Here is a 12,206-nt window from a genome sequence, read left to right as displayed (position 1 = left end):
CTTTCATTATAGACACCAGTTTCTTTGGCATTTTTCATAATTGCCATGAAAAATTAACTGGGCAAACACAGGCTTAATCCAAGAGGAAAATTGTGGTGGGCTTTTTAAAAAATAAATATTCCATCTAATTTTTAAAATGACTATTTTTAGACATAACATTAAATAGTAGAAATGTAATGGAGTTAAGTTTATATTTTTGAAATTAAGGTCTCAGTTCTGCCAACACTTGGCTTGTGCCAGCCCTCCAATCCATTTGTTGCATGTATTTCTCCCACACAGTAGCTTGCTGGATATGTGATTTTTCATTCACACACTGTGTGGTACAAAATTTCTCAAGCTTTGTTCAAAATTCAGGAAAGAATCCCTGTTCAGGAAAGCACTTAGGCATATGCTTAACTTAACATGGGTTGAAGCCCCAGAGACTGCCAGAGCAGGAGAAGGACACTTTCTCTGCAAAGGAGAAATGCATCCTGGTGGTGTAGAGTGAAGCATTTTATGTTCTCTCTGAGGAAGTATGTGGATTTGGAACAGTGTATAAGATGAGGCATTTAAGTAGCTGTAAGTAGAACTGGGTGCAAAACACCACATTTTCTTAATGTGATCAAGTCCTGTCACTGATTATTATGTACGAGTTTATGCACAAAAGGCAAACCATGCTGTATTTTAACAATTACAATCTTTTAGTTTTATAACAAAGAATTATGTAGTGGTAAGTTTACCTTGTAACTAATCTTTTCTTTCTCTTTCTTTCTTTCTTTTACTCTTCACAGCAGTTTGCTATATTACTATCTTGCCTCAGTTTATAACATACTCCACTATGCTGTAATGTAAATTGCTAGGTATAGGGGCTGCAGCATCTCCACAAAGACCCTGTTGTTTTGCCATAAGCTGAGGATGACTTTTAGTTCCAATCATGTTTCCTGATTCTTTTTGCCAGATTTCATCTGTGCCATGGAACAGAGCTGGGACAAGGGTACTTGCCTGTGTCTTTCTTGCTGTGCAGTCCTTTCTTGTCAATGGACAAGAGCACTCTGGATACCATTCAGGTACAAGCTGATAAATCAATTAACTTCTCCAAAAACAAATATGATAAAAAAGTAAATATTTTACCAGAATGATTGCCAATGACCTTGATGACACCTTTTCATTTGGTTCTTTGATGTGCTATTTGAAATGTAATGATGAGCACAGTGCTGAAAAATTAGCATGAGCCGGTGAAGCCAATTATTTAAATACCCATTGATTAATTGGAAAAAGCACATTAACATCTGTAGATAAAAAGCAATAGAAATATAGCATGAAAGGGGCTGATTCAAGATTAGTTTGTGTGACTGAATCTATGTCTACACTATAATTAAACACCCACTGCTGGCCCGTGTCAGTTGACTCAGGCTTGCTGGGCTTTGGCTCCAAAATTGTGGTGTAGACGTTTGGGTTCAGACTGGAGCCCAGGCTCTGGGACCCTCTCCACTCACTGTGTTCCAGATCCTGGGCTTCCGCCCAAGCCCACATATCTACACTGCAGTTTTACAACCTCACAGCCTGAGCGGTGCAAGCCCAAGTCAGCTGACATGGATCAACCACAGGTGTTTAATTGCAGTGTAGACTTACCCAGTGTGAGCTATAAACCCATTAACCGTTTTCAAGTACATAAAAGGTTGTTACAAGGAGGAGGGAGAAAAATTGTTCTTCTTAACCTCTGAGGATAGGACAAGAAGCAAGGGGCTTAAATTGCAGCAAGGGCGGTTTAGGTTGGACATTAGGAAAAACTTCCTAACTGTCAGAGTGGTTAAGCACTGGAATAAATTGCCTAGGGAGGTTGTGGAATCTCCATCATTGGGGATTTTTAAGAGCAGGGGTTAGACAAACACCTGTCAGGGATAGTCTAGATAATACTTAGTCCTGCCTTGAGTGCAGGGGACTGGACTAGATGACCTCTCGAGGTCCCTTCCAGTTCTATGATTCTCCTGATCCTGCAGTTCTTGAATACGTATTGGGAGACTGCAGGATTGGGTCCTATAGTAAGACAAACTATACAGTAGCCTCTATGAGTAAATAAATTCCTATGTTTATGCAACAAAATGCTATTTACATGCAAATATATTATAAATTAAAATAAAACCACTGCATGGCATGACAGCATTTAGAGTTCATCCAATTTCTAATAGAAATAATACACAAAAGAACACTGTACACCTAAAAGCAAAACACAAGCCTTTAATTTGTTCCCAGACCTCATATACTAACATATCAATGAAAAGTAACAAGCTGAATACTGAGATGCTGATGACTACTTCATTAGTCCAATTTACAGTAGTGTTTAGGCCTACAAACAAATGCTTGTGTTTGCATACATAAGTGTGATTGTCTAATTTTAAAATTCAGGCTCAAAGTGGCTAAGGCTATGTTTACACTTATGAAATTATACCAGCATAATTACGTCAGCATAGCCCAGTCATGTAGATGCCGCCTACATCGAAGAGGTTTTTCTGTTGGTGTAGGAACACTACCTCCTCAAATAACATTAGCTATGTTGACAGAATCCATCTTCCATCAGCATAGCTGCATCCACACTGTGGGTTATATCAGAATGGGTACTTCAGTCAGGTGTGTGGATTTTTCACACCCCTGATTGACATAGCTATGCCTATATAACTTTTTCAGTGTAGACCAGGCCTAAGAGAGATTCAGTGTCCTCAGTTATGTTCCAAACCGAGTCAGAAACAGCTATGATAACATCTGTGGTGGCTCAGTTCCCACCTAAGCAGCTCGACAAATAGAAAATAAATATAGACTTGATGGAAAGAACAATTAGATTCTTAATTATGGGTTTTTAAAATTTTTGTTATTAGCCTCCCTGTATTTATTCGGATCTCTGCTGTTTGTTTTTCAAAAACCTCAGACTGGTGATATGGCTGGCTAGAACCATCTTTTTCATTGACATAGTTATGGCTATACCAAAAAGCACTGCACTGAGAATTTAGGCCCAGATCTTGAGAGAAAGCTAGGTTCCTAATTCCCACTGATACCAATGAGAGCTAGGATCTGGGCCTTAGTATAAAAAGTGCTTTATTGTGCCTGTGTATGTGATTAATGTTTTATTATTATTGGTATCTCAAAAATGTATTAGGTGACGAAGACACCTATAGGAAAATAGCGGCAGAATCATACTCTTATTTGCCTGAATTAGGAAGTACATCTTATGATGGCTATAAATCAGAAGATGATTTCAAGATGACATCCACAAGCATCCCTTACCTCACAGACTATCCTGGTAGATATTACCCAGAGGAAACCACAGCTGGATATTATGAGTCGTCATCTTCAGGTTATTACCTGGACAGAGAGAAACACACTTTCCCAACAAAGTACTATGTTGATGGTAGAGATGATACAACTTTGACAGTTAAGGCATCATTCAGTGAAGAGAAAAATCTTTTCCCAGTTCCTGAAGTCTCAAGAGAAGCACAAGGTACGTATAATCTTTATTCTTTCCTTATTTTTCCCTCTATGACACATGTATACAACTGCTGTAGCATACTGTTATCCATATAGCAGCTGCATGTCCAAATACAAACCAGTTTGGAACGAGAAATGTCTAAGGCTGAACAAGCGAAAGTATATCTTAATTTGCCCAATTTCTATCCCAGGCTCATTTTGTTATTATGATGTAATATTTCATTTTCTTCCTATTTTCTTTTCTGCTCACTCTTATGTTACTCCTAGATAACAGGACATTAGCTGTGGCCAACACTACTTTTTCTCCAACTCTACTAAGGCCTGGTCTATACTACCCGCCTGAATCGGCGGGTAGAAATCGACCTCTCGGGGATCGATTTATCGCGTCCCGTCGGGACGCGACAATCGATCCCCGAATCGGCGCTCTAACTCCACCAGCGGAGGTGGTAGTAAGCGCCGCCGACAAAAAGCGGCAGAAGTCGATTTTGCCGCCGTCCTCACAACGGGGTAAGTCGGCTGTAATACGTCGAATTCAGCTACGCTATTCACGTAGCTGAATTTGCGTATCTTAAATCGACTCCCCGCTGTAGTGTAGATGTACCCTTAGTCAGAAAGGTTGGGAACATCTCCCTCCCCTTGTTGGGAACATTACCATCCATTCCATATGTTGGTGGTAGCTCCTTATCCAAACACGTGATGACTTTTTTCACCATTTTCATGTTAGTCATGTTGACCGCTGTTCCATTTTAGTCACTGATCTATTGGAAGAACTAGAAGTACGCAGGGCTTCTGGAGTTAGTATTGTTCCCGGATCACAAAGCGACCTGACAGCTTATCAGCTTGGACCAAGCGTGCAAGTCAGAAGAGAAACCAGGTATGTAAAATGACATCAACAACCTATTAGGTCTTTAAATTGGGATTATGTAAACCCCTTAATCTTGTTAACATCTTAATATTTTGTTTCAGTGAACTTCAGTATGTGCACTGAAGTATAGATTCAAATTAATGTGTCAGATGCTCAGTTGGTTTAAATCGGTATAGCTCCATATAAGTCAATGGGCAATGAAGAGTCCCAAGAATCCTCATCTACTGTGGCATGAGACTATAACATTGTCCTCTGACTATCTGTAATACTTCATTCCTCAATTCCAGACATATGGGCTTCTTTAGACAAAAAGGCCCAGTCTGCACTAGAGATACAGCTGTGATTTTGAAACCACTGCTCTATATAGTTAATCCCTTTCCATCGAGAGGGACACATCAGAGGGATAAACACCAGGGAGAGAAAGGAGTTATTTAAGTTAAGGGCCAATGCTGGCACAAGAAAAATGGATATAAACTGACCATCAATACGTTTAGGCTTGAAATTAGACTAAGGTTTCTGACCATCAGAAGAGTGAAGTTCTGGAACAGCCTTCCAAGGGGAGCAGTGAGGGCAAAAAACCTAACTTGTTTTAAGACCTAGCTTGATATGTTTATGGAGGGGAAGGCATGATGAGGTTGCCTACAGTGGTGTATGGCCATCTGCAACTATTAGTAGCAAATACTCCCAATGGCCGGAGATGGGACACTAGATGGGGAGGGTTCTGAGTTACTACAGAGAAGTCTTTCCCAGGTGTTTGGCTGGTGGGTCTTGCCCATATGCTCAGGGTCTAATGGATCCCCATATTTGGGGGTCACAAAGAATTTTCCCCCAGGTCATATTGGTGGAGACCCTGGGGGGTTTTCACCTTTCTCTGCAGCATGGGGGACAGGTCACTTGCTGGTTTGAACTAGAGTAAATGGTGGAATCACTGCCATTTGAAGTCTTTATATCAAGGTTTGAGGACGTCAGTAACTCAGCCAGAGGTGATGGGCCTATTACAGGAGTGGGTGGGTGAGGTTCTGTAGCCTGCGATGTGAAGGAGGTCAGACTATATGATCATGATGGTCCCTTCTGGCCTTAAAGTCTATGAGAGTCAGTATTTCCCATGACAAATGTTGTTAATGGAAAACAAACATTTTCAAGGGGACTTGATGTTGAACACAGATGCTAAGGTGTAGCGTTTCTTAGGTTTTTCATACATTTCTTTTCTAGATTTATTCTCCCATATGGGTTCCCCCAGGAATTCTCTGTAGTCTCCACCTTCAGAATGAGAGAGGACACCTCAGAGGTGGTCTGGGATCTGTGGGAGGTGATGGACAGAGAAGGTGCTGATCAGTTCAGGCTGCGTCTGTATGGTGAGAGCTATGCAGTTGACATATATAATGCAGCAGGAGCAGCAACAGGTAGTGAGCTCACCACCTTTGAGAACTTGGAGAAGCTTTTCGATGGGGCATGGCACAAGCTCGCTCTGTATGCCAGGAGACACCATATTACTTTGTATGTAGATTGCCAGCAAATGGGCACAGCCCCTGTCACTCATGATGGAACAATCAGAACAGATGGAGATAGTGTTTTGGCCAGGAGAATAAAGGATGATGTTACTCCGCTGGTAAGTACCAAGCCATGCACCTTACTATATATAGATTTACCCTTAACCTAGACTGTTCAGAAACATTCAAAAAGGGATCATACATCACTCTGACTTACTGGAAATATGGACTCATGTTGGCTTATGTGTCTGTGACATGAACCTTTTACTTCACTAACCTTTTTTCCAATGTGCCCAGCCTGTCTTGGATGCCACTGAAATCAGACTTGCACTCCCCATTCTGAACTGAGGATCAGAAAACAGGGTTTGTTCAATTTCATTTGCACTCTACTGGAGCTGAGGCTTTGGCCTCTACTATCTAGCAATGAAGCCACACGTCCTGGTACAAAATGCTGCAGTCCTTAACATGAGAAGTTGCTATAAATATATCACTCCCACAATCGGCTCTCTGCACTGTTTCCCCCCTGAATAGAGGGTACAGTTCAAAGTCTCTGTCCTTTATATTAAAAGTAGTCTATGGGATTCATTCTCACTATCTGAGTTCTCCCTCTGTGCCCATTACCTACCACAACAATGACCTACCACGGGAGCAGTGAGACTGTCAGCCCATAAGGGGAGGCTCCGTAGTACAGGAGACAGAACTTTTACAGGGGCTAGAGTTATGGAACTCACTCCGGCAAGAGAGAAGAAGGATTTCAGTCCAAACCACTCTCCCAACTACATGCAAACATACTGCTTCGTTGTAGTTTTCCCTCAGCAAGTCCTTCACAGACAGACGCCACAGCACAATACAACCACTCGCTCACATACAAACACAAATACAAATTGAAATGCCCATAAACTTATCAAGCTCTCTCTCCCACAAATATTAATGCTATGCCAATCGTTCAGTATTTGGGAGGTGTTTAGATATTGTGGTGATGGGGGGACAGACAGACAGAGAGATTATAATGCGGGTGAAGCTTTCCTGGAATTTCAGCATTTCCCCATTGATTCAATAGGTTGATGTGCAGCAACTACAGCTTTACACAGACCATAACCAGGCAGTGGATGAAACCTGTTGTGAAATACCTGGAGTGGTGAGTTTAGACTACAGATAATACACATGCTTTCTCAGATTTCAATTAAATTCCTGTCCCCATTTTTCACTTTTATTTCTTTTTGTCCCTTGCAGGAAGATGACCGGGTAAGTTCCCGAAAGCACATTCAGTGGATTTATAAATATGGAAATTTCACTTTAAATGCAGAAGGAAAACATAGTTCAAATGTGTGTTTGTGTTTTCTCCCAAGTGTGCTAGTTCAGGACTTATGGAAACTAGAAAGGATTGCAACTGCCAGCCTGGAGAACCAGGTTATGCTGGCCTTCCTGGTCCAAAGGTAAGAAGAGCAATTTATTATTAACTAATGTAGAGTTAGCTTTGAATGGAGAGTGAAGTGTAAGGATTTCAAAAAATGTAAACAAATTTGTAATGTTGGCTGTGACTGGAGGCCCAGGGGAGCCAGCTGAGGTCACTCAATTAGGGTGAAGTGCAAAGAATGGGGCAGGCAATTCCCAAAGCTGGTGGATATTCCAATACTTAGATTTACCAAACCAGCACAAAACAGTCTCTGTTATACCTCACTGGTTACTCAGAAGTCAACAACACAGTTCCCTTGAAGTAACCCAGCCTCAGGCCTCCACCTAGACACCCAAGTCAAATATGATGAGGATTAATTAAAATCTTATTCATCATATAAAAACACATTACCTTCCAGGTTAATGAATATTCCAAATCTTACCCAAATACACTCTTACAGTCGATTCTATTAACTAATCTAAAATAATTAAAAAAGAAAAGGGAGAGAGGATTGGTTAAAAGAACAGTATACATACAGACATGAGTCGATCTTGAGAGTCAGATTCATAGCAGGGATGGAGAGCTTTGTAGATGCAAAGAGTTCTTCTGAAATAGTCCATAGATTATAGTCCAATATTTATATTCAGGGCGGTCCAGTCAGAACTGGGATCTCAGTCCTTATGGCTTAGGCTTCCCCCGCATGAAACCTCAAGCAGATCTGAGATGACAGGATCAGGACACAAGGGTCTTTTATACAATGCCAGACCTTCTTCGACAGGTCGGAGTCCTTAGGAGAACAATATGCAATCAGGGCGCCTTTGAAGTAGGTCTATTTCCTAAGCATCACCGGTAATTAGCTACACAAATTAACATAAGGCAATTGCCTGTTTTTCTACCATTCGCAGATGCTTGGCTATACATTTCAAAGAGAGATGAATACAGCGATATCCTATGTTTACAGTTCATTTAAATGCTAAGATGTTCTCTTGATCTCTGAATTAATGGAATACAGCATAGACAGGGACTGTTTGATTACATTGTTGACCTCTACCAATATATATGTAAATACACAAAACCATAAACAATATCTCCCCATATGTTTTTAAGGGTTGAATATGAGTCATTTATCCTGCAGGATGCTGAACCCTTTCTAGTCATGCGTCACATTGGCCATTTTAAAAAAAGTTTGTTTAAGTTTCTTTTTAAAGCCTTAAAGGCTAGGGGTGAAATCTTGGCCCCATTGGAGTTAATTTGAGACCCTCCACCTCACCAGATTTCAGAGCCTGGGTGCCAACCTGAGCGGGAACACCTAAACTGCAATTTTTAGCCCCACAGCCCAAGCACAAGTCAATTGAGCTGGACTCTGAGACTCGGCACTGCGAGTTTTTCTTTGCAGTGTAGACATACTCAATGGCAGACTCCCATTCATTTAACTGGAGCCAGAATTTCATAAGTACTTGTACTCCTTCTTGCCTTATTTGTGCCTGCCTTTGAATGGTGGTGTACATTTCAGTCACAGCTCTCTTGTGGGTATAGATTTTGCAGGATCAGGTTGTTCCATGTCCCGACAGAGGCTGGGCCTTTTGGAAACCTGAGCCCTAAACTCTGTGGTATTTTCATTTATGAGTAGGATTCTAAAGCAAGCATGTATGCAAATTATTGTTTGCATTTTGGAGTCTGGCGCTGATTTCATTGGGTTTTTAGAAGATTCATAAAAAAGAGTTTAAAAATAGCACTGGGTGCTATTCATATAACAGACTCTGAACTTTCTGATTCATATTTTGGAGCCAAATCTCCCCCTGCTCCGTATAAAGCTCTGTGACATATGCTGCATTGTGCTGCTCTCACTGATCCCATCTCAAGCACTGCAACATGAAACCAAACCTCTAAAGGATACCCAATTTGCCACTAAAATTATTATTTCTGCTTTATGGTCTTTAAAGTTATAGTACTGAGGGTGATCATGGGATAGTTCCTCCCTATGGACCTGACCCTGAGAAGCCCTGAGCACCCTCACTTCCCAGCAAATTCAATGGATGTTAGGGGTGTTCAGCATCTCTCAGGATCATGTCCTATCCTCGGGAAATGTTTGTGCCTTTAATCTAAGACGTGCAAAAGGCTGGCACGTAGATGCTATGAAGACAACAGCCTTTTAAATGCTGCCAGAATAACAAATAATTATTATTTTATTTTTAGACTTTTTCCATCCTAGGGATTAGTGGCTTGTGACTCTCACTTTAGATATTGGGGCCAATATAAGAGCCATTGTCTCATCATATTTGGATTTTGGTAAGCAAAGAGGCGTCACACAGTAGGGACTGTTAGCAGAGTGACTTTAGAATAATGCACAGAAATCCCAGGTAGGAACTAAGGAGAGTACCACCCATCTGTGTTTTTAAAATGTGGTCTCTGTCACTGATTGCAGCTGCCCTCACGCAACGCAACATTTCCTGTGCATTTTCATGTGCTTTGCTTTGCAGGGTGAAAAAGGTGATCAAGGTGCTCTAGGCTTCCCAGGATTTCAAGGAAGACAGGTAATTGACCACTGTTAATTTGGTGAAGGGATGAGTGGACCTGGATGAGGGTAGCAAAGCAAAACATTCTTAAAACTGAAATCTCAGGGCCCAATCCAACTGCACTTAAGTCAAACATAGTCTTTCCATTGGCTTTCATGGGAGCTGGATTAGCTCTGTGTTAGGGCATTAGTGATTCTTTTGTTCCATTAGTTCCTAATAAGTCAAGCTCAAAATCAAAAACTTTGACCCTGATCCTGCCAGGTACTGAGACTGCTCATCCACTACTGAAATTGCAGGAGTTGTTTAACTCGTCTCAGAATTGGGCCCATTACTTTGTTTCTTCTGGAAAATATGCTGCAGAACATCTACCAATGTACTGTGAAATATGCTTACATGATTAACACTAAACTACTCCTTTCAAATAAATAAAGTACATCTTGTGGTGCTGTGATCCTTTTTTAATTCTATGTTGTTCTCTTGCTAAGTCACAAAATTCCATAATTCACAAATCCTCTCACCTTCACTAATGAGAATGAGGGAGGTTCTTCTGCAACCCATTTTTTCCCACTATATCCTACATGTTAAGATAGTATCCTTCCTTTGTTTCTTTCCCTCTGTTCAGTACACAAGACCTTTATGGGCAGATGTGGAAGAGTGTGTGTGAAATATTGATAGGTCAGATCCTGGGTATAGCAAAGAAAGCTGTAGAAAAATAAGAGCATGCTATTTGTCTTTAGAAGTAAAGTCATACAGTGAAATATTTCCATAGGGATACAAAGGAGCAAAAGGCGCTCCTGGAAGAAGAGGTGATCCTGGACCAAGGGCAGGGCTGGCTCCAGGCACCAGCGCAGCAAGCAGGTGCTTGGGGCGGCGACCAACGTAAAGGGGCGACACATCCAGGTCTTCAGCGGCAAGTCCTTAGTCCCTCTAGGAGGGAAGGACCTGCCGCCGAATTGCCACCGAAGGACGAAGCAGTGGCGGCGGCAGAGCTCCCGCCGAAGTGCCGCCAATCGCGGCTTTTTTTTTTCCCCAGCTGCTTGCGGCGGCAAAAATATTGGAGCCGGCCCTGACCAAGGGTTTGGCCCCTTCATTTATTTACTAGCTGGGGGTGGGGGCAGGAAGCCTATCTGTTCATTGTTATTAATGACTAGTGAAGTGACAGCCTGTTGTGCTGCCAGGCAAAGAGCTAGAGTTTGGGGCTCAAGTTTAGAGCCTGATTCAGCACGGTGCAAACATATGCATAATTTTAAGCACATGAGCAGCCTTGTTAACGTCCATGAGATTACTTATGGGCTTAGAGTTAAACAGATGTTTATGTATTTTGCTGACCCAGGCTTGTCTCTTGCTTCTGGGATTAACTTGCACTCACATATTTGCCTTATAAAAATGGCTCACTCTGTTCCCCCAAGTGGGAGGGAGCAACTCACACTGCTCTCTCGAATGTGTGTCCCCACCCTTATCCCCCCTGGGACTAATGCTCAGAGTGGCATCACTAGGTTCCAGAAGGGGCCTGTCCTGGGGTCAGTCAGAGCGAGGTCACTGCAAAGCAGGGTTGCGGGTGAGCGGGAGCAAAGTAGAGGGGAAAAAACCAACCTGAGGAATCTCAAGAGACCCTCCCTCCTTTTCAGCACATTCACCTTTGCCCGCACCCGGAGTTGGTACAGACGCATTATACAGATTCATTCAAATAAGTTAAAATTCATTCCTGTGTAGAATGGCCCACACAAGACTTAGGAACTATTTATGCCCTTAAAACTGGATATAATTGGGGTTTCTATATGGACAGGCCTTCTGCTGGGCCCTGTCTGGAGACCGTACATAAAGTCCCTGTTTAATTTTTAAAAAGAAATTGGTAGTGCCGTGGTTACAGGGCTAACCGCACATGTGACACCCTCTCTGGTGACTGATGCCATCCACTCAGGTGTCAGTGTGAACAGCTTCTCAGTCACAACTGCCCCACCTCTGGACAGAAAGTGTCTTTTAAACTGGTTATAGTCCTTTTGAGTGCCTGGTCCCGAGCACTGGGAAATAAAGCTTTTTGACTTGGCTGTATTCTGGAGGTAGGACCTTCACAACTAGAAGCTCAGGCATCGTCTCTTAACCAGCCTGAAGTGTTTACCAGGCAGTGGCTTATCTCAAGCCATTTTTGTCCTTTCCTGCTTGTGTTTTTTCCCAGCGGCCCCTATTAAACTCAATCAATAAATTCGTACAACTAACGTCCAAATAACCAGATCAACGTACAGCATTCTTAAATTCTTACAAAGCAACCTCACTTCTGTGACAGATGGCTAGTACTATCTTGGGGTAGCAGGTGTTTTAAAGCTACATGTGGCAGAAGCAGCTTTGTTCTTCATTTATGCACTAACATGGATCACATAAGAGTAATGTCAGCTTGAAAACTGGGTGCCAGTCTTGTGTCCATTTATCTGTAATGCACTAGAGACTTGTAATTAAATATCTACGCAATGTTTGGTAGGGTG

At 42.0% G+C, this 12,206-nt stretch overlaps 1 long non-coding RNA gene across 1 annotated transcript; it reads left to right on the top strand.

The window, feature by feature from the left end:
* Window positions 1-6,975: 6,975 nt before the first annotated feature.
* LOC117871618 lies at window positions 6,976-9,741 on the top strand. The gene is made up of 3 exons (XR_004644302.1): window positions 6,976-7,059; window positions 7,164-7,250; window positions 9,691-9,741. It is a non-coding gene; the product is annotated as an uncharacterized LOC117871618 (long non-coding RNA).
* The last annotated feature ends 2,465 nt before the right edge of the window (window positions 9,742-12,206 follow it).

This window comes from Trachemys scripta, chromosome 2 (genome assembly GCF_013100865.1).
Source record: "Trachemys scripta elegans isolate TJP31775 chromosome 2, CAS_Tse_1.0, whole genome shotgun sequence".
Classification (NCBI taxonomy): Eukaryota; Metazoa; Chordata; order Testudines; family Emydidae; genus Trachemys; species Trachemys scripta.
This window is presented reverse-complemented; position numbering and strand designations above follow the sequence as displayed.